The sequence below is a fragment of the Schistocerca cancellata genome, chromosome 2, assembly GCF_023864275.1.
Source record: "Schistocerca cancellata isolate TAMUIC-IGC-003103 chromosome 2, iqSchCanc2.1, whole genome shotgun sequence".
Classification (NCBI taxonomy): domain Eukaryota; kingdom Metazoa; phylum Arthropoda; class Insecta; order Orthoptera; family Acrididae; genus Schistocerca; species Schistocerca cancellata.
In genome coordinates, this window is record NC_064627.1 from 1,095,372,318 (window position 1) to 1,095,392,468 (window position 20,151).

Genomic DNA, 20,151 nt, shown 5'->3' on the forward strand with positions numbered 1-20,151 from the left:
TCAGTATTGCCTCACGTGTTCTAACATTTCTACGGAATCCAATCTGCTCTTACCCGAGGTCGGCTTCTACCAGATTTTCCATTCGTCTGCAAGAATTCGCGTTAGTATTTTGCAGCCGTGATTTATTAAACTGATGGTTCGGTAATTTTCACACCTGTCGACATTTGCTTACTTTGGGATTGGAATTATTATATTCTTCTTGAAGTCTGAGTGTATTTCGCCTGTCTCACACATCTTACTGTCTCATACATCTTGCTCACCAAATAGGGGAGTTTTGTCATGGCTGGTTCTCCCAAGGCTATCAATAGTTCTAATGGAATGTTGTCTACTTCCAGGGGCTTTTTTTATTTAGATCTCTCAGTGATCTGTCAAATTCTTCACGCAGTATCATATCTCCCATTTCATCTTCATCTACGTCCTTCTCTATTTCCATAATATTGCCCTCAAGTACCTCGCCCTTGTATAGACCCTTTATATAGACCTTCCTTCTTTCTGCTTTCCCTTCTTTGCTTAGGACTGGTTTCCCATCTGAGCTCCGGATATTCATACAGGTGGTTCTCTTTTCTCCAAAGGTCTCTTTAACTTTCCTGTCGGCTGTATCTTTCCCCAAATATGAAAAACCTTAAATAAAGAATATTGCCAGTTGGTAGTTTTTGTGATCCTTCCAAGGCGTTCGGCAGTGTAGATCAAGTTATACTCTGTGAAAAACTTAAGTTTTATGCAAGTGATGGGTTATATACAGCTGAGTAGAACCATTTACCACACAGAATGCGAAAACTGCTGAGTAATTCAGACAGTGTTTGAAAGTAATTTTCTAAACACCCCATTCTCAAGGCTGACTTAACTTCCGTTTAATCATAAAATACTGTGGATACTTCGGAGAAAAGATTATGTTCAGTAGACGGAAGAAAACACATGAAGACGATGACGGATGTCGAACGGAAGGATATCCTGCATGTCAATTAGTGTGGATTCCGAAAACACCGATTAAAGGAAATCGAACTCGCGATTTTCTCTCAAGACATTCAAAGAGCCTTGAATCAGTACAATCAGGTAGATTCACTATTTTATGATTTTAATGAAAGCACTATCATATGGGATATCAAACGAAACTTGTGACTTAGCTGCGGATTCCTTGATGGGAAGGGCACAACATGCACGCATCTCGCATGCAGAGTCCTTGCCAGAAGTAGAAGTAACTTCAGGACTGAGTCAGGAAAGTGTACTGAGCGACATGCTGTTCATTTTGGTAACCTGGCAAAAACTGTAAAAAGTAACCCCACACTTTCTGCAGATGATGCAGTTGTCTGTTGTAAAGTACGAGGCGAAAAAAGCTGAAAAAATATCTACCTATTCATAAGATCGCAAAGTAGTACAATGATTGGCAATTTGTTTTTAATATACAGAAATGTAAAGTAGCCTACAGTAGCCTATGATTACAGTATCGATGAGTTACAACTGGAATGAGCCAACTTATACAAGTACATGCGTGTAAAGAGTTATAGGGATATGAAATGCAATGATCACACACGCTCAGACTCAGGAAAAGCAGGTAGAGTCCTCTGTTAATTCGTAGAATACTGGGAAAATGTTGACAGTTTGCAAAGGACGTTGTTTAAAACCTCTCGTATAAGTTTTTCTTAGAATATTTTTCAATTGTGTAGGACACATACCAAATAGGATATTCAGAGTATACGGAGAAGGGTTAGCACGAATGGTCAGAGGTTTGTTCGACCTGTGGGGTGGGTAAAGAGATGCTGAAAGAACTGAATAGGCTGGAGATAGACGCTAATTTTCGGGCAAAAGCCTACTTACAAAATTAAGTAACGAATCTAGGAATTTGCTACAACCCCTTACGTATTATAAGTCGGCTGTATGTGGCGAAGTGCTAGCAGCTTGCGTAATCTTTGCCCGGTGGAACTTGTATCCTGAGTGCGTATTGTGAGCAGATCTCTTTGGGTTACCAGAGTTAATGTTGTTTTTTAGGTAGACGACGTCAGACTGGTGGCTGTCTTGTCGGGCGTGCGCTTTACCGTGGGTTGTGCTGTTGGAAGTGCTGGTGTGAAAAGTTTGTTTCCGAGATATCACTCTGTTCGTCTGAATGCGGTAATATCCACCAATGTACACTCCTGGAAATGGAAAAAAGAACACATTGACACCGGTGTGTCAGACCCACCATACTTGCTCCGGACACTGCGAGAGGGCTGTACAAGCAATAATCACACGCACGGCACAGCGGACACACCAGGAACCGCGGTGTTGGCCGTCGAATGGCGCTAGCTGCGCAGCATTTGTGCACCGCCGCCGTCAGTGTCAGCCAGTTTGCCGTGGCATACGGAGCTCCATCGCAGTCTTTAACACTGGTAGCATGTCGCGACAGCGTGGACGTGAACCGTATGTGCAGTTGACGGACTTTGAGCGAGGGCGTATAGTGGGCATGCGGGAGGCCGGGTGGACGTACCGCCGAATTGCTCAACACGTGGGGCGTGAGGTCTCCACAGTACATCGATGTTGTCGCCAGTGGTCGGCGGAAGGTGCACGTGCCCGTCGACCTGGGACCGGACCGCAGCGACGCACGGATGCACGCCAAGACCGTAGGATCCTACGCAGTGCCGTAGGGGACCGCACCGCCACTTCCCAGCAAATTAGGGACACTGTTGCTCCTGGGGTATCGGCGAGGACCATTCGCAACCGTCTCCATGAAGCTGGGCTACGGTCCCGCACACCGTTAGGCCGTCTTCCGCTCACGCCCCAACATCGTGCAGCCCGCCTCCAGTGGTGTCGCGACAGGCGTGAATGGAGGGACGAATGGAGACGTGTCGTCTTCAGCGATGAGAGTCGCTTCTGCCTTGGTGCCAATGATGGTCGTATGCGTGTTTGGCGCCGTGCAGGTGAGCGCCACAATCAGGACTGCATACGACCGAGGCACACAGGGCCAACACCCGGCATCATGGTGTGGGGAGCGATCTCCTACACTGGCCGTACACCACTGGTGATCGTCGAGGGGACACTGAATAGTGCACGGTACATCCAAACCGTCATCGAACCCATCGTTCTACCATTCCTAGACCGTCAAGGGAACTTGCTGTTCCAACAGGTCAATGCACGTCCGCATGTATCCCGTGCCACCCAACGTGCTCTAGAAGGTGTAAGTCAACTACCCTGGCCAGCAAGATCTCCGGATCTGTCCCCCATTGAGCATGTTTGGGACTGGATGAAGCGTCGTCTCACGCGGTCTGCACGTCCAGCACGAACGCTGGTCCAACTGAGGCGCCAGGTGGAAATGGCATGGCAAGCCGTTCCACAGGACTACATCCAGCATCTCTACGATCGTCTCCATGGGAGAATAGAAGCCTGCATTGCTGCGAAAGGTGGATATACACTGTACTAGTGCCGACATTGTGCATGCTCTGTTGCCTGTGTCTATGTGCCTGTGGTTCTGTCAGTGTGATCATGTGATGTATCTGACCCCAGGAATGTGTCAATGAAGTTTCCCTTTCCTGGGACGATGAATTCACGGTGTTCTTACTTCAATTTCCAGGAGTGTATATGCGGTAGCTATAATTGCAAATGTTTGAGTGTTGTGGCCGAGAAACATTTTCATTTCGCTAGCGAGTTTAAATGTAGAGATTCCATGAATAGTGAACAGACCACTGTGCAGCTACTTCGTGATTATCATATAAGTTTTCATCATTCCAAATCCTTTTATATGCGGCTGATGCAGAAACTGACCTAATTAAATTTGTTCAGTGTGTTGAAACATCTCTATGTTTCCACTCCTGGGTCTAGATATACATCTGCATCTACATGGATACACTGCAAAGCACATTTCAGTGTCTGGCAGAGGGTTCATCGAACCACCTTGACAATCCTCTATTATTCCAATCTCGTATAGCGAGCGGAAAGAATGAACACCTATATCTTTCCGTACGAGCACTGATTTCTCTTATTTTATCATGGTGATCGTTCCGTCCTATGTAGGTCAGTGTCAACAAAATATTTTCGCATTCGGAGGAGAAAGTTGGTGATAGGAATTTCGTAAGAAGATTCCGTCGCAACGAAAAACGCCTTTCTTTTAATGATGTCCATCCGAAATCCTGTATCATTTCTGTGACACTCTCTCCCATATTTCGCGATAATACAAAAAGTGCTGCCTTTCTTTGAACTTTTTCGATGTACTCCGTCAGTTCTATCTGGTAATGATCCCACACCGCGCAGCAGTATTCTAAAAGAGGACGGACAAGCGTAGTGTAGGCAGTCTCCTTAGTAGGACTGTTACATTTTCTAAGTGTTCTGCCAATAAAACGTTGGTTACACTTCCCCACAACATTTTCTATGTGTTCCTTCCAATTTAAGTTCTTGTAATACCTAGGTATTTAGTTGAATTTACGGCTTTTAGATTAGACTGATTTATCGTGTAACCGAAGTTTAACGAGTTCCTTGTAGCACTCATGTGGATGACTTCATACTTTTCGTTATTTAAGGTCAACTGCCACTTTTCTCACCATTCCGATATTTCTTTTTAATCGTTTTGTAGTTTGTTTTGATCTTCTGATGACTTTATTAGTCGATAAACGACAGCGTCATCTGCAAACAACCGAAGACGGCCGCTCAGATTGTCTCACAAATCATTTATATAGTTAAGGAGCAGCAAAGGGCCATAACACTACCTTGAGGAACGCCAGAAATCGCTTCTGTTTTACTCGATGACTTTCCGTCAATTACTCTGAACTGTGACCTCTCTAACAGAAAATAACAAATCCAGTCACGTAACTGAGATGTTATTCCATAATCACGCAATTTCACTAGATGCCGCTTGTGTGTTACAGTGCCAAAAGCCATCCGGAAATCCAGAAATACGGAATCGAACTGAAATCCCTTGTCAATAGCACTCAACACTTCATGTTAATAAAGAGCTAGTTGTGTTTCACAGGAACGATGTTTTCTAAACCTATGTTGACTGTGTATCAATATGTGTTCCATAATCCTGCTGCATATCGACGTTAGCGATATGGGCCTGTAATTTAGTGGATTACTCCTACTACCTTTCTTGAATATTGGTGTGACCTATGCAACTTTCCAGTGTTTGGATACGGATCTTCCGTCGAGCGAACGGTTGTATATGATTGTTAAACATGGAGCTAATGCATCAGAATACTCCGAAAGGAACGTAATTGGTTTACAGTTTGGACCAGAAGACTTGCTTTTATTAAGTGCGTCGGCCGGGGTGGCTGAGCGGTTCTAGGCGCTACAGTCTGGAACCGCGCGACCGCTATGGCCGCAGATTCAAATCCTGCCTCGGGCATGGGTGTGTGTGATGTCCTTAGGTTGGTTAGGTTTAAGTAGTTCTAAGTTCTAGGGAACTGTTGACCTTAGAAGTTAAGTCCCATAGTGCTCAGAGCCATTTGAAGCATTTTTTTTATTAAGTGATTTAAGTTGCTTCACTACTCCGAGAATATTTACTTCTACGTTACTCATATTGGCAGCTGTTCTAGATTGGAATTCTGGAATATTTACTTCGTCTTCTTTTTTGAAGGCATTTCGGAAGGCTGTGTTTAGTAACTCCGCTTTGGCAGCACTGTCTTCGATAGTATCTCCATTGGCATCTCGCAGAAAAGGCATAGATTATTTCTTGCCGCTAACATACTTCACATACGACCAGAATCTCTTTGGATTTTCTGCCAGGTTTAGAGACAAGTTTCGTTGTGGAAACTGTTATAAGCATCTCGCATTGAAGTCCGCGCTAAATTTCGAGCTTCTGTAAAAGATCGCCACTCTTGGAGATTTTGCGTCTGTTTAAATTTGGCATGTTTGTTTCGTTGTTTTTGCAACAGTGTTCTAACCCGTTTTGTGTACCAAGGAGGATCACCTCTGTCGTTTGTTAATTTATTTGGTATAAATCTATCAATTGCTGCCGATACTATTTCTTTGAATTCAAGCCATATCTGATCTACACTTATATTATTAATTTGGAATGAGTGGAGATTGCCTCTCAGGAAGGCGTCAAGTGAATTTTTATCTGCTTTTTTTAATAGGTATATTTTTCGATTATTTTTCGAGGATTTGGGGATTACAATATTCAATCTCGCTACGACAGCCGGTTGTTCACCAATCCCTGAATCGGTTTTTATGCTCGTTATTAACTCAGCATTATCTGTTGCTAAGAGGTCAAGAGTGTTTTCACAACCGATTACTATTCGCGTGGGCTCATGAATAGCTGCTCGAAATAATTTTCAGAGAATGCGTTTAGCACAATTTCGGATGGTGTTTTATGCGTACCTCCGGAATTAAGCACGTATTTTCGCCAAAATATAGAGGGCAAATGAAAGTCACCACCAACTACGACTGTACAAGTTGAGTACGTGTTTGAAATAAAACTCAAGTTTTCTTTGACCCTTTCAGCAATTCTATCATCTGAATTGGGAGATCGGCAAAAGGATCCAATCATTATTTTATTCCGGTTGCCAACAATAATCTCTGCCCATACTAACTCACAGGAACTATCTACTTCAATTTAGCGACAAGATAAACTACTTCTAACAGCAACAAACACGCCCCCGCCAACCGTGTGTAGTCTATCCTTCCGAAACACCGTTAGGTTCTTAACAAAAATTTCGGCAGAGCTTTAGCCAGCTTTCAGTGTCTACAAAGATCTGAGTATCAGGTCTTTCTATTAGTGCTTAGAGCTCTGGTACTTTCCCTACACAGCTACGAGAATTTACAACTGTTATACCTATGGTTCCTGTATCTGCGTTCTTCCCGTGTTCAGCCTGCACCCTTCGTGACTGAAGCCCTTTTTGTGTTTTCCCAAGACCCTGTAACCCAAAAAACAGCCCAGTCCACGCCACACAGCCCCTGCTACCCGTGTAGCCGCCTCTTGCGTATAGTGGACTCCTGATCAATTCAGCGGAACCCGAAACCCAACCACCTAATGACGCAAGTCGAGGAATCTGCAGCCTACATGGTCGCAGAACCATCTGAGCCTCCGATTCAGACCCTCCACTCTGCTCTGTACCAGAGGTCCGCAATCGGTCCTGTCGACTATGCTGCAAATGGTCAGCTCTGCTTCCACCTCGCAAGCAAGACTGGCAGCCTTTACCGCTTCTGTTAGCCACTCGAAACCAGAGAGAATCTTTTCTGATCCACACATCATTGGTCCCAACGTGAGCCACCACCTGCAGTTGGCTGCACCCTGTGCTCTTCATGGCATCCAGAAGGACCTGTTCCACATCTGGAATGACTCTATCTGGTATGCACACGGAGTGCACATCGGCTTTCTTGGCCTTTTTGGCAGCCATGTCCCTAAAGGGTTCCATAAAGTGCGTAACGTTGGAGCTCCCAACTGTCAATAATCCCACCCTCTGTGATTGTCAGGATCTTCAGACTGAGAGGTTTCCTCTGAAACAGGACAGGCGGCTGCATCTGGCTCAGCGACAGTGTCAGCCACAGACAGCACCTGGAACCTGTTTGTCAGACAAACCGGGGATGCCTTATGTGCAGCTGGCTGGGAAGTCTTCCACTGCCTGCTATGCTCTGGGGCGACCTCCAACTCGATCACACTAGAGGGGTCAACCTCTGTGCGAGAAGTAACTGGGTTGGCCGCCAATGAGGATCGAATGGAGGACTCTGACGCGCTGTACGTCCATTGGATCCCCATGGCTGGCCCACAACAGTGGTGCCCATCCACTGCAGCCTCAAGCTGTGTAACCAAAGCCATCACAGCCTGGAGGACTTGAGAGCAAAGTGTCACAAACTCGGCTCGCATCCACACACAACAATCACAGTCCCTATTCACACTAAAGACAGTGGAAAACTAATCTACCCAGATAAACGGACTATCGGCACATGCTTGCAGAACTCTACTGTAGGCGCTGACGAAAATGGAGGAGCTGTGTCTAATACATTAGATTAATATGTAGAGATTCAAAAAAATAATACCGAAGCACTCAGGTGAAACTAAATAATTCGGCCCTGATTAGGAACTTGTAATATGTCACAAAATCGGTTTACTTTCCGACGCAAACGAAAACGCGAGAACTGTGGCTATTAGGTATTAAATTAACACGCAGAAACTCAAGAAACTAAACTATTAAAGCACACAGATGAAATTATACAATTCGCTCCTGGTTAGGAACTCGTAAAAATTACAAAATCGGTTACTTCCCTGTTGCTGCATCTGTCTCGGCCTGCTGCTGCGGCCTGACTGGCTGCTATCTAAGCGATCCTTAGTTCAACAGTGTTTAACAGAGACAAGTGGACATTTTCAAATAGCAACATTTTAACCGTTCATGCTTTCTCCGTCGAAATACAGCAACTAAGCTGAAATAGGCTTTTGATTTAATTAATTCTGGATCTTTACCGTTTTGTTGATGATTGAAACTTGATGAGTACTGGGATGCTCTCACGCCTTGCACTTTTACGTGGTTTGTACCATACTTACATGTATTGCACCTTGCGTGACTTATTTACCATACTCACATGCACTGCACCTTGTGTGATTTATTTGATCATTGCCAAACAGCGCTTTTTGCAAAAACGGCGAGGTTTATTTCAGGGCAACGTGCAGCAGTGTGAATTACAAGCATGGTAGCAGAGCAGAGTTTATTTCGTTATGTTTGTTGCGTAGGTGAGAAATAATTTTAGGGCCATAACAAAACGTAATTTTGTATATATAAGAGACTGTGAAGCTTTACCTGTTTCCACATAAATTTAGATTAGTATCACTGACTGTACATTGTTTTATATACATTAGTTAAGAAGTGGAGGATTAAATATGAGCATTTCTTCAAGATGAGTCTGTGGAATGTGCAGTGTCATATACACCCGAATGTCCAGACAATGTACATCAGGAGTACAATGACAACGATACATGCTTAATAAGCACCTAGTTCATCATCCTTGTCGGACAGAGACCTAGAAGTCCTGTCTCCGGTGAAATGTAGAAAAGAACAATCGTTGTCCAAGGAGTGGGTATGAAACAGTTATGTACATGGAAGATCATCTGCAGAAAAAAAATTATGAAGAGATTTCTTGATCGTTGGAAGGTTATCAGTCACAGGTGCTAGGATAAACTCCCTATTGTATTAACAATATTACTTTCATAAATTTCTGTATCATTGTATATTCATAGTGTTGTACAGGCACGTTTCATATAACGGAAGTTGTACAGTCAAATCATGTTCGCGTCACAATATACGGTCTGGACAGGTTAAAGATTGCACACTAATCACTACTGGAACCTTCCATTCCTCACTGGGAATATTACGCAGAAATATTGTACAATTATAAGGCTACACAAACATAGATATATGGTAGTTACGCAGCAGAAGTTCAGACACGAATATTGAGGTAGATGAAGATGCAGGCACTGTGGAGGGTCTGTACACAGTCTGGGAGGAGTGAGGTGCATCGTATGGAGGGCCAGTAGGTAGGGAAATGCATGTAGCGTAGTGGGTACCACAATAAGAAAGGCCGTTTTACTCTTCGTCCTTTATGGGTAGTAGGCTAGGCTGCGATGGGTCGTAGTCCATTTGAGAAGCCCCTGCTTGTCCCAGTAGACAATGATATGCATCGCTCTCTGTAGCTATGCTTTCCTGTCACTGTCACTGTCACTGTCGATCTAGAGCGATATGTAGCATTTCCATCATTAAACAGTTTTTATTATAATTTCAAAATTAAGTTAACCATCACACATAAATGTGACATAACGGAGCCCAGATATATGCCGTGTCCTTGACTTCCGGAAGGCATTTGATACACGTTCGCAGTGCGTTTAGTGAGCAAAATACATTACCGAAAATCGGACCACTTTTGTGACTGAGTTTAAGGCTTTCCAGTAGAAAGAAACGAACCTGTCATTCTTCATGGGGCATAATCGTTATGTGTAGCTTCGTGAGTACCCCAAGATACTGTCATAGGGTGGCAGTGTCCAGCACACACATAAATGGTATGGTGGATTCGTTAGAGTCTCCGCGAGGTTGTTACATACAGGGTGGATCATTGATCGTGACCGGGCCAAATATCTCACGAAATAAGCATAAAACGAAAAAACTACAAAGAACGAAACTCGTCTAGCTTGAAGGGGGAAACCAGATGGCGCTATAAAACTTCCTGGCAGATTAAAACTGTGTGCCGGACCGAGACTCGAACTCGGGATCTTTGCCTTTCGCGGGCAAGTGCTCTACCAACTGAGCTACCCAAGCACGACTCACGCCCCGTCCCCACAGCTTTACTTCTGCTAGTCTCCTGCAGGAGAGATTCTGTAAAGTTTGGAAGGTAGGAGACGAGGTACTGGCAGAAGTAAAACTGTGAGGACGATGCGTGAGTCGTGCTTGGGTAGCTCAGTTGGTAGAGCACTTGCCCGCGAAAGGCAAAGGTCCCGAGTTCGAGTCTCGGTCCGGCACACAGTTTTAATCTGCCAGGAAGTTTCATATCAGCGCACACTCCGCTGTAGAGTGAAAAATTTCATTCTAGAAACATCCCCCAGGCTGTGGCTAAGCCATGTCTCCGCAATATCCTTTCTTTCAGGAGTGCTAGTTCTGCATGGATCGCAGGAGAGTTTCTGTAAAGTTTGGAAGGTAGAAGACGAGGTACTGGCAGAAGTAAAGCTGTGAGGACGGGGCGTGAGTCATGCTTGGCTAGCTCAGTTAGTAGAGCACTTGCCCGCGAAAGGCAAAGGTCCCGAGTTCGAGTCTTGGTCCGGCACACAGTTTTAATCTGCCAGGAAGTTTCATATCAGCGCACACTCCGCTGTAGAGTGAAAATTTCATTCTAGATGGCGCTATGGTTGGCCCGCTAGATGGCGCTGCCATAGGTCAAACGGATAATTTTTTTTCTTTTTTTTTTGTAAATAGGAACCCCCATTTTTTATTACATGTTCATGTAGTACGTAAATAAATGAATGTTTTAGTTGGGCCACTTTTTTCTCTTTGTGATAGATGGCGCTGTAATAGTCACAAAGTACGTGGTATCTCGTAACATTCCGCCAGTGCGTGCGTGCTGTATTTGCTTCGTGATACATTACCCGTGTTAAAATTGGGCCGTTTACCATTTGCGGAAAAGGTCGATATCGTGTTGATATATGGCTATTGTGATCAAAATGCCCAACTGGCGTGTGCAATGTATGCTGCTTGGTATCTTGGACGACATCATCCAAGTGTCCGGACCGTTCGCCAGATAGTTACGTTATTTAAGGAAACAGGAAGTGTTCACCCAGATGTGAAACGTCAACCACGACCTGCAACAAATGATGATGCCCAAGTAGGTGTTTTAGCTGCTGTCGTCGCTAAACCGCACATTAGTAGCAGACAAATTGCGCGAGAATCGGGAATCTCAAAAACGTCGGTGCTGACAGTGCTACATCAACATCGATTGCACGTGTACCATATTTCTATGCAGCAGGAATTGCATGGTGACGACTTTGAACGTCGTGGACAGTTCTGCTACTGGGCACAAGATAAATTACGGGGCGATGACAGATTTTTTTGCATGCGTTCTATTTAGTGACGAAGCGTCATTCACCAACAGCGGTAACGTAAACCGACATAATATGCACTATTGACCAACGTAAAATCCACGATGGCTGCGACAAGTGGAACATCAGTGACCTTGGAGGGTCAATGTATGGTGCGGCATTATGAGAGGAAGGATAATTGGCCCCCATTTTATCGATGGCAATCTAAATGGTGCAATGTATGCTGATTTCCTACGTAATGTTCTACCGATGTTACTACAAGATGTTTCACTGCATGACAGAATGGCGATGTACTTCCAACATGATGGATGTCCGGCACATAGCTCGCGTGCGGTTGAAGCGGTATTGAATATCATATTTCATGACAGGTGGATTGGTCGTCGAAGCACCATACCATGGCCCGCACGTTCACCGGATCTGACGTCCCCGGATTTCTTTCTGTGGGGAACGTTGAAGGATATTTGCTATCGTGATCCACCGTCAAAGCCTGACAACATGCGTCAGCGCATTGTCAATGCATGTGCGAACATTACAGAAGGCGAACTACTCGCTGCTGAGAGGGATGTCGTTACACGTATTGCCAAATGCATTGAGGTTGACGGACATCATTTTGAGCATTTATTGCATTAGTGTGGTATTTATGGGTAATCACGCTGTAACAGCATGCGTTCTCAGATATGATAAGTTCACAAAGTTACATGTATCACATTGGAACAACGGAAATAAAATGTTCAAACGTACCTACGTTCTGTATTTTAATTTAGAAAACCTGCCTGTTACCAACTGCTCGTCTAAAATTGTGAGCCATATGTTTGTGACTATTACAGCGCCATCTATCACAAAGCGAAAAAAGTGGTCCAACTAAAACATTCATATTTCTTTACGTACTAAACGAATATGTAATTAAAAATGGGGGTTCCTATGTAAAAAAACGCAGTTGATATCCTATGGCAGCACCATCTAGCGGGCCAACCATAGCGCCATCCGGTTTCCCCATTCAAGCTAGAGAAGTTTCGTTCTTTGTAGTTTTTTCGTATGACAATTATTTTGTGAGATATTTGGCCCGGTCACGACCAATGGACCACCATGTATAGGGAGGTTGTGATACCACAGGAGTGTAGCTACATGCAGGAAGATCTGCACATGATGGACGACTGATTGGGAGACCCACAGCTGACCCTCACCGTAAATAAATCAAACGCATTACGCACAAATAAGAAGGGCACATCAATTACATTTGAATTGCGGTCCTGGCTACAAATTTCTGGAAAGAAGTAACAAGTTTAAAATATCCAGGAGCAGCCTAATGTGAAATATCCGCGTAAAACAAACTGTTGACAAATAAAGTGTCACGCTGAGACTCTTTGGGAGAGTCTAAAGAAAATTTAATTCATCTGTGAAAGAAGCAGGTAACAACGCTTTCGGTTTATTCTTGTATATATGTGCAGACTGGAGCGACGAATGAAAATTTGTGGAAAGGCCGGGATTCGAAACCAGGTCTCCAGCTCACTAAGCAGATACATTAACAACAACGACACTCTGGCACAGTGGCTTTGTGCAACTGCACAGACTGCCCTACCACGCCTCCCTTCGCAATCCAAATTCCCAAGCACGCCTCAGCCCACTTGGTACGAGAAACGCCTTCCTCCTCAGCCCAAATTCCCATTCACCCCTCAGCCCACTTGGTAGGGGAATACCAAGTGTGCTGTGACGTGACTGCGAATTTGAATTGAGGAGGGATCCGCATTGGGGTACTCCGTGTGGTTGTGCAGAGCCACTGTGTCAGGGTGGCGTAGTAGTCAGCGCACCTGCCTAGTGAGCAGAAGACCTGGGTTCGAATCCCAGCCATGATACAAATTTTCATTCGGTGCTTTAGTTTGCATATGTACATAATAGATCTTTGAGGCTTGAAAAGGTCTCTTGACCTATATAGTTTCATTATCATTCATTATTGATCGTTGGAGTAATAAAAGATTCTAAGAATACGAAGGAAAGGCGGTATATTTGGCTATGGGATTGTTTAGTTTACGCAATAGCGTTACAGAGATGCTCGTAAACTTCAGTGACTGACTCTGCAAGACAAGGGTTATGGATCACGGATAGCAATACTGTTAAAATTCAGAGAGCGTACGTTCCGGCAAGAGTCGGGTGACATAATACACTCCTGGAAATTGAAATAAGAACACCGTGAATTCATTGTCCCAGGAAGGGGAAACTTTATTGACACATTCCTGGGGTCAGATACATCACATGATCACACTGACAGAACCACAGGCACATAGACACAGGCAACAGAGCATGCACAATGTCGGCACTAGTACAGTGTATATCCACCTTTCGCAGCAATGCAGGCAGCTATTCTCCCATGGAGACGATCGTAGAGATGCTGGATGTAGTCCTGTGGAACGGCTTGCCATGCCATTTCCACCTGGCGCCTCAGTTGGACCAGCGTTCGTGCTGGACGTGCAGACCGCGTGAGACGACGCTTCATCCAGTCCCAAACATGCTCAATGGGGGACAGATCCGGAGATCTTGCTGGCCAGGGTAGTTGACTTACACCTTCTAGAGCACGTTGGGTGGCACGGGATACATGTGGACGTGCATTGTCCTGTTGGAACAGCAAGTTCCCTTGCCGGTCTAGGAATGGTAGAACGATGGGTTCGATGACGGTTTGGATGTACCGTGCACTATTCAGTGTCCCCTCGACGATCACCAGTGGTGTACGGCCAGTGTAGGAGATCGCTCCCCACACCATGATGCCGTGTGTTGGCCCTGTGTGCCTCGGTCGTATGCAGTCCTGATTGTGGCGCTCACCTGCATGGCGCCAAACACGCATACGACCATCATTGGCACTAAGGCAGAAGCGACTCTCATCGCTGAAGACGACACGTCTCCATTCGTCCCTCCATTCACGCCTGTCGCGACACCACTGGAGGCGGGCTGCACGATGTTGGGGCGTGAGCGGAAGACGGCCTAACGGTGTGCGGGACCGTCGCCCAGCTTCATGGAGACGGTTGCGAATGGTCCTCGCCGATACCCCAGGAGCAACAGTGTCCCTAATTTGCTGGGAAGTGGTGGTGCGGTCCCCTACGGCACTGCGTAGGATCCTACGGTCTTGGCGTGCATCCGTGCGTCGCTGCGGTCCGGTCCCAGGTCGACGGGCACGTGCACCTTCCGCCGACCACTGGCGACAACATCGATGTACTGTGGAGACCTCACGCCCCACGTGTCAAGCAATTCGGCGGTACGTCCACCCGGCCTCCCGCATGCCCACTATACGCCCTCGCTCAAAGTCCGTCAACTGCACATACGGTTCACGTCCACGCTGTCGCGGCATGCTACCAGTGTTAAAGACTGCGATGGAGCTCCGTATGCCACGGCAAACTGGCTGACACTGACGGCGGCGGTGCACAAATGCTGCGCAGCTAGCGCCATTCGACGGCCAACACCGCGGTTCCTGGTGTGTCCGCTGTGCCGTACGTGTGATCATTGCTTGTACAGCCCTCTCGCAGTGTCCGGAGCAAGTATGGTGGGTCTGACACGCCGGTGTCAATGTGTTCTTTTTTCCATTTCCAGGAGTGTAGTTTCCGCCATATAAGCATCGCAAAATGACCACGCTATGGAAAACCATGAAAGTGCAAGTCATATGGTGGCTTACTGGGAGCCATTCTTCCAGTGTAGCATTAGCGACTGGAACAGGGAAAGGGTAGAAAAGATAATAATGTCCTCAGTACCCTCCGCCACACACCGTGATGTTGCTTGCGAAGTAAAGGTGTAGAAGAAACAGCAGGTATAATAGACAGCCAACCAGTTGCAATAAATGGCGGTTTTCAAATAATCTTTATCATGGTTTCGACGGATTTAATCCCGACTTCCTCATAACGAGAAATAAGCTTCACATTAGCAATCAGTTTGTTTATCCTTCGTCGAATTTAATCGTGTCTTCTTCAGAAGGACAAATAAACTTCACATTAGCAATCAGTTTGTTTGATATTGTGAAGAAGGATATAATTCTGTCGATACTATGATAAAAGTTATTTAAAAACCGCCAGTTATTGCAAATGTTTGGCTGTATATTTTACCAGCTGTTCTGTAAACGTTGCTGTAGTGCAGCCATGTTCAAATTAGTGTAGATAAACCTTCCAGTGAGATTAAAACTATGTATTGGGCTGCCAGTGAAACCTGGTACCTTTGTCCCAAACGACTTAGAATACATGTCTGCGAAACGCAAAGGTCCCAGATCCGAGTCCCAGTCCACCGCACAGTTTTAATCAACCAGGAAATTTCAGATCAGTGCGCACGCCGTTGAAGATTGAAAATTCACTCTGGAAAGGTGTTTCAAAAAGGACTTTACAACTTCAAAAATTCATATAAATTTATTGAAAGAAGATATAGAGCTGGTCTTAGTGTTATTTTGTAGGGAAACACATCTGTTTTTTTTACCTTTGGTTAAAGTTGTTGTATGTGGCTTCCGTTGGTTATCCTGCACACATTCAATCGGAAGACAATTTCTTCCCCAACTCGCTGTAGCGCTGCATGTGTAACTTACTCAGTGGCGGCGTAATTTCTTGCGCTAAGTTCAGATAGAGAAGCCAGCACAGGTGGTACAAGCACGATATCCTTGATGAATCCCCATAAAAAAACCATCACGACCAATCCACTGACTTGGTGCACAAAAACGTTCAGATTAGGGCTATCACGAACATGCTGCAATGTTTGATGTGGATTTTCACTACTCCAAATCCTACAGTTGTGTGTGTTAACCTTGCCACTTAAGTGAAAAGTCGATTCGTCAGAAAAGATAATTTTGTCCAAGAAATGTTCATCCTCAAGTAATCGATTTCACATATCCGCAAAGAAGTTCTTGCGAGCAATTTTATCAGTGTCTTTTATTGCTTTTACGATCGTCAATCTGCACAGTTTCAAACGCAAACGGTTTCTCAACGCACGCCATACAGCCGTATGTGGGATTTGCAGTTCGCGAGATGCACGCCGGGTCGATTTCGTAGGACTGTTGGCAAAACGTTTTCTCATTCACTCAACGACGTCGTCAGATGTGCTTGGATGACCTGGTGATTTCAAGCGTCTTACCGAGCATCCTGTTTCTACAAAACATGAAACGTCCCCTTTTGAACATTTATACAAGACTGTGCTTAAACTGACACACAATATTTTTAGCGCAACGCAATCTGACTTTTAATAATCCCTAAAAAACTATGGCCCTAACTAACATTAACCTATACCTTTCACAAATCAATTACCTCACAAAAATCTTCGTTACTCGAACTACTGCAATACAGGGAGCGCCACTACTGCCAGCTAAATAAACGATTCAAACTACGGAAGGCACTAACTACTGATAGGCATAGTTAGCAAATGAAAAATTTTGATAGAGAACAAACAATGTATTTACCTTAATAGTGTTGAAAAATCATAATATACATAGCAGTTCATAATATCCAGTATAACAAATTTCAAAACTCCGCCATCTCTCTCCCCACATCCACCACTGCTGGCGGCTCACCTCCAACTGCGCAACGCTACGCGCTGTTCACATCCAGCTGCCGCTGCCCAACGCTACAATGGCAGACAACAATGCAAACTAGCCACAGACTGCACACAGCACAGCCAGTGATTTTCATATAGAGCGTTAACAAAACCTAAACAGCCTACTTACAAACATTTATGCCACTCATGAACTGTAGGCCTAATAGGAGGATCTTTAGCGTACTTGGTACGGAAATCACGCTGAACTGTTGTCGCTGACTTCGATTTTTCAAACCGAAACACACCGCTAGCACGCTCGGGTCCAGTAAAGGCAGCCATCTTCAACGCAACCGCTGCTATCTCTCCTTACGGTGCAATTCATCACTAGCGAACTACGTGAGACTAAACTTAATGTTAATTCCCTACAAACTGACACTGCAATCACTTCTGTAGGTGCTATGAGTTAATTTATATGAATTTTCAAAGTTGTAAAGTCGTTTTTGAAACATCCTGTCTTTTCACTAGTGAAACTTCTAATCATTGGCTACCTTACATTTAAATTGATCCAGGCGTTCCAGAACTATACTAGAATATGTTAACACACACGTATCGAATGTTTATAAACGTATTCTCAACAAACAGATATCGTGAACAGCAGGATTCCAAGAAAGGAAGGAAGATTAGGGTTTAACGTCCCAACGGTGAGAAGACCATTACAGACGGAGCGAAGGCTGCGGTAGTGGAGGGATGGGGAGTGAAGCCGACCGTGCCGCTTTGAAAGGAACCACTCCCACGTTCGCCTGAAGCGATTTAGGGAAACCGAGGAAACACTGAATCTGGAGGGGGCTATGAATCGTCGTCCTCCAAAATGTCGGTCTCACCACATCGGAGAGTTTTATAACTGAGGAAGTCTCAGCGACAATAGAACAGCTTCCCAGATATGCAGCCGATGCTACTTCCTCGTCTGCCGACCTCATTTCGTTGAGCTGAACGTCTTGTTTCATCACATCCGCCTCTCGCACGCACAGGTGCAACAGCTCTGACTGTGACATTCACGACACGCAAAGGACGCTCTTCATGCTACAGACTATCCTGCGCAATGAACTGGAACGTGAAACGCAGAGGAGAGAGCGTAAGTAGTATACACTATGTGATTAAAAGTACCCGGACACCCCAATAAACATACATTTTCGTATTAGGTGCATTGTGCTGCCACCTACTGCTAGGTACTCCATATCAGCAACCTCAGCAGTCACCAGGCATCGTGAGAGAGCAGAATGGAGCGCTCCGCGGAACTCAAGGACTTCGAATGTGGTCAGGTGATTGGGTGTCACTTGTGTCACACGTCTGTAGGCGAGATTTCCATACTCCTAAACACCACTAGGTCCACTGTTTCCGATGTGATAGGGAAGTGGAAACGTGAAGGGACACGTACAGCACAAAAGCGTGCAGGCCGACCTCGTCTCTTGACTGACAGAGATTGCCGACAGTTATAGTGGGTCGTAGTGTGTAACAGGCAGACATCTATCAAGACCATCTCACAGGAATTCCAAACTGCATCAGGATCCACTACAAGTACTACGGCAGTTAGACGGGAGGTGAGAAAACTTGGATTTCATGGTCGAGCGGCTGCTTATAAACCACACATCACGCCAGTAAATTCCAAACGACGCCTCGCTTGCTGTAAGGAGCGTAAACACTGGACGATTGAACAGTGGAAAAATGTTGTGTAGGGTGACGAATCACGGTACACAACGTGGCGATCCGATGGCAGGGTGTGGGTATGGCGAATGTCTGGTGAACGTCATCTGTCAGCGTGTGTAGTGCCAAAAGTAAAATTCGGAGGCGGTGGTGTTATGGTGTGGTCGTGTTTTTCATGGAGGAGGCTTGCACCCCTTGTTGTTTGACACTATCACAGCACAGGCTTACACTGATGTTTTAAGCACCTTGTTGTTTCCTGCTGTTGAAGAGCAATTCGGGGATGGTGGTTGCATCTTTCAGCATGATCGAGCATCTCTTTATAATGCATGGCCTGTGGCGGAGTGCTTACACGACAATAACATCCCTGTAATGGACTGGCCTCCAAAGAGTCCTGACCTGAATCCTATAGAACAATAAAACACCTTTGGTGTTTAGGAAAGCCGACTTCGTGCCACGCTTCACTGGCCGACATCGATACCTCTCCTCAGTGCAACACTACGTGAAGAATGGGCTGCCATTCCCCAAGAAACCTTCCAGCACCTGATTGAACTTATGCCTGCGAGAGTGGAAGAAGTCAAGGCTAAGGGTGGGTCATCACCATATTGAATTCTAGCATTACCGATGGAGGGCGCCACGAACTTGCAAGTCATTTTGAGCCAGTTGTCCGGATACTTTTGAACACATAGTGTAGCTGGGGCGTTACAGGGCCTGGTATTTAGATGTACTATAAGCTAATGCCAACTTCAACGCAGGGGCACCTATACAATGTTCAATATACTGCGATTTTTATAACCAGCGATTTCAGTAGAACTTTTTATGTTTTTAGACAAAGAGCCTTTGCTCTCATTATGTAAACAATGACGTCACTTACCTCACCACTTAAGTAAATAAACCGCACTGCGCATCAATGCTGTTATAATTTATTTGTTTTAAGTCCCAGGAGTTTATACCTCTGAGTTCTTTCAAGTTATTGCCTCCCATCTCCCCCATACCTCTCTAGTTATTGATTGAAAAAAAAATGGGAGGGTAGCAAATTGGAAGGTGTAAGACAGTTGGGAGCTAAATATACACTCCTGGAAATGGAAAAAAGAACACATTGACACCGGTGTGTCAGACCCACCATACTTGCTCCGGACACTGCGAGAGGGCTGTACAAGCAATGATCACACGCACGGCACAGCGGACACACCAGGAACCGCGGTGTTGGCCGTCGAATGGCGCTAGCTGCGCAGCATTTGTGCACCGCCGCCATCAGTGTCAGCCAGTTTGCCGTGGCATACGGAGCTCCATCGCAGTCTTTAACACTGGTAGCATGCCGCGACAGCGTGGACGTGAACCGTATGTGCAGTTGACGGACTTTGAGCGAGGGCGTATAGTGGGCATGCGGGAGGCCGGGTGGACGTACCGCCGAATTGCTCAACACGTGGGGCGTGAGGTCTCCACAGTACATCGATGTTGTCGCCAGTGGTCGGCGGAAGGTGCACGTGCCC

General features: G+C 45.5%; 1 protein-coding gene and 1 non-coding gene across 2 annotated transcripts in view; one reads left to right on the forward strand and one right to left on the reverse strand.

Moving 5' to 3' along the window:
* Nucleotides 1-20,151, reverse strand: part of LOC126161244 (uncharacterized) — a 207,417-nt gene that overhangs the window by 136,199 nt on the left and 51,067 nt on the right. The gene's annotated exons all lie outside the window — the stretch shown is intronic.
* Trnat-agu (transfer RNA threonine (anticodon AGU)) lies at nt 13,255-13,326 on the forward strand. Its single transcript has one exon. It is a non-coding gene; the product is annotated as a tRNA-Thr (tRNA).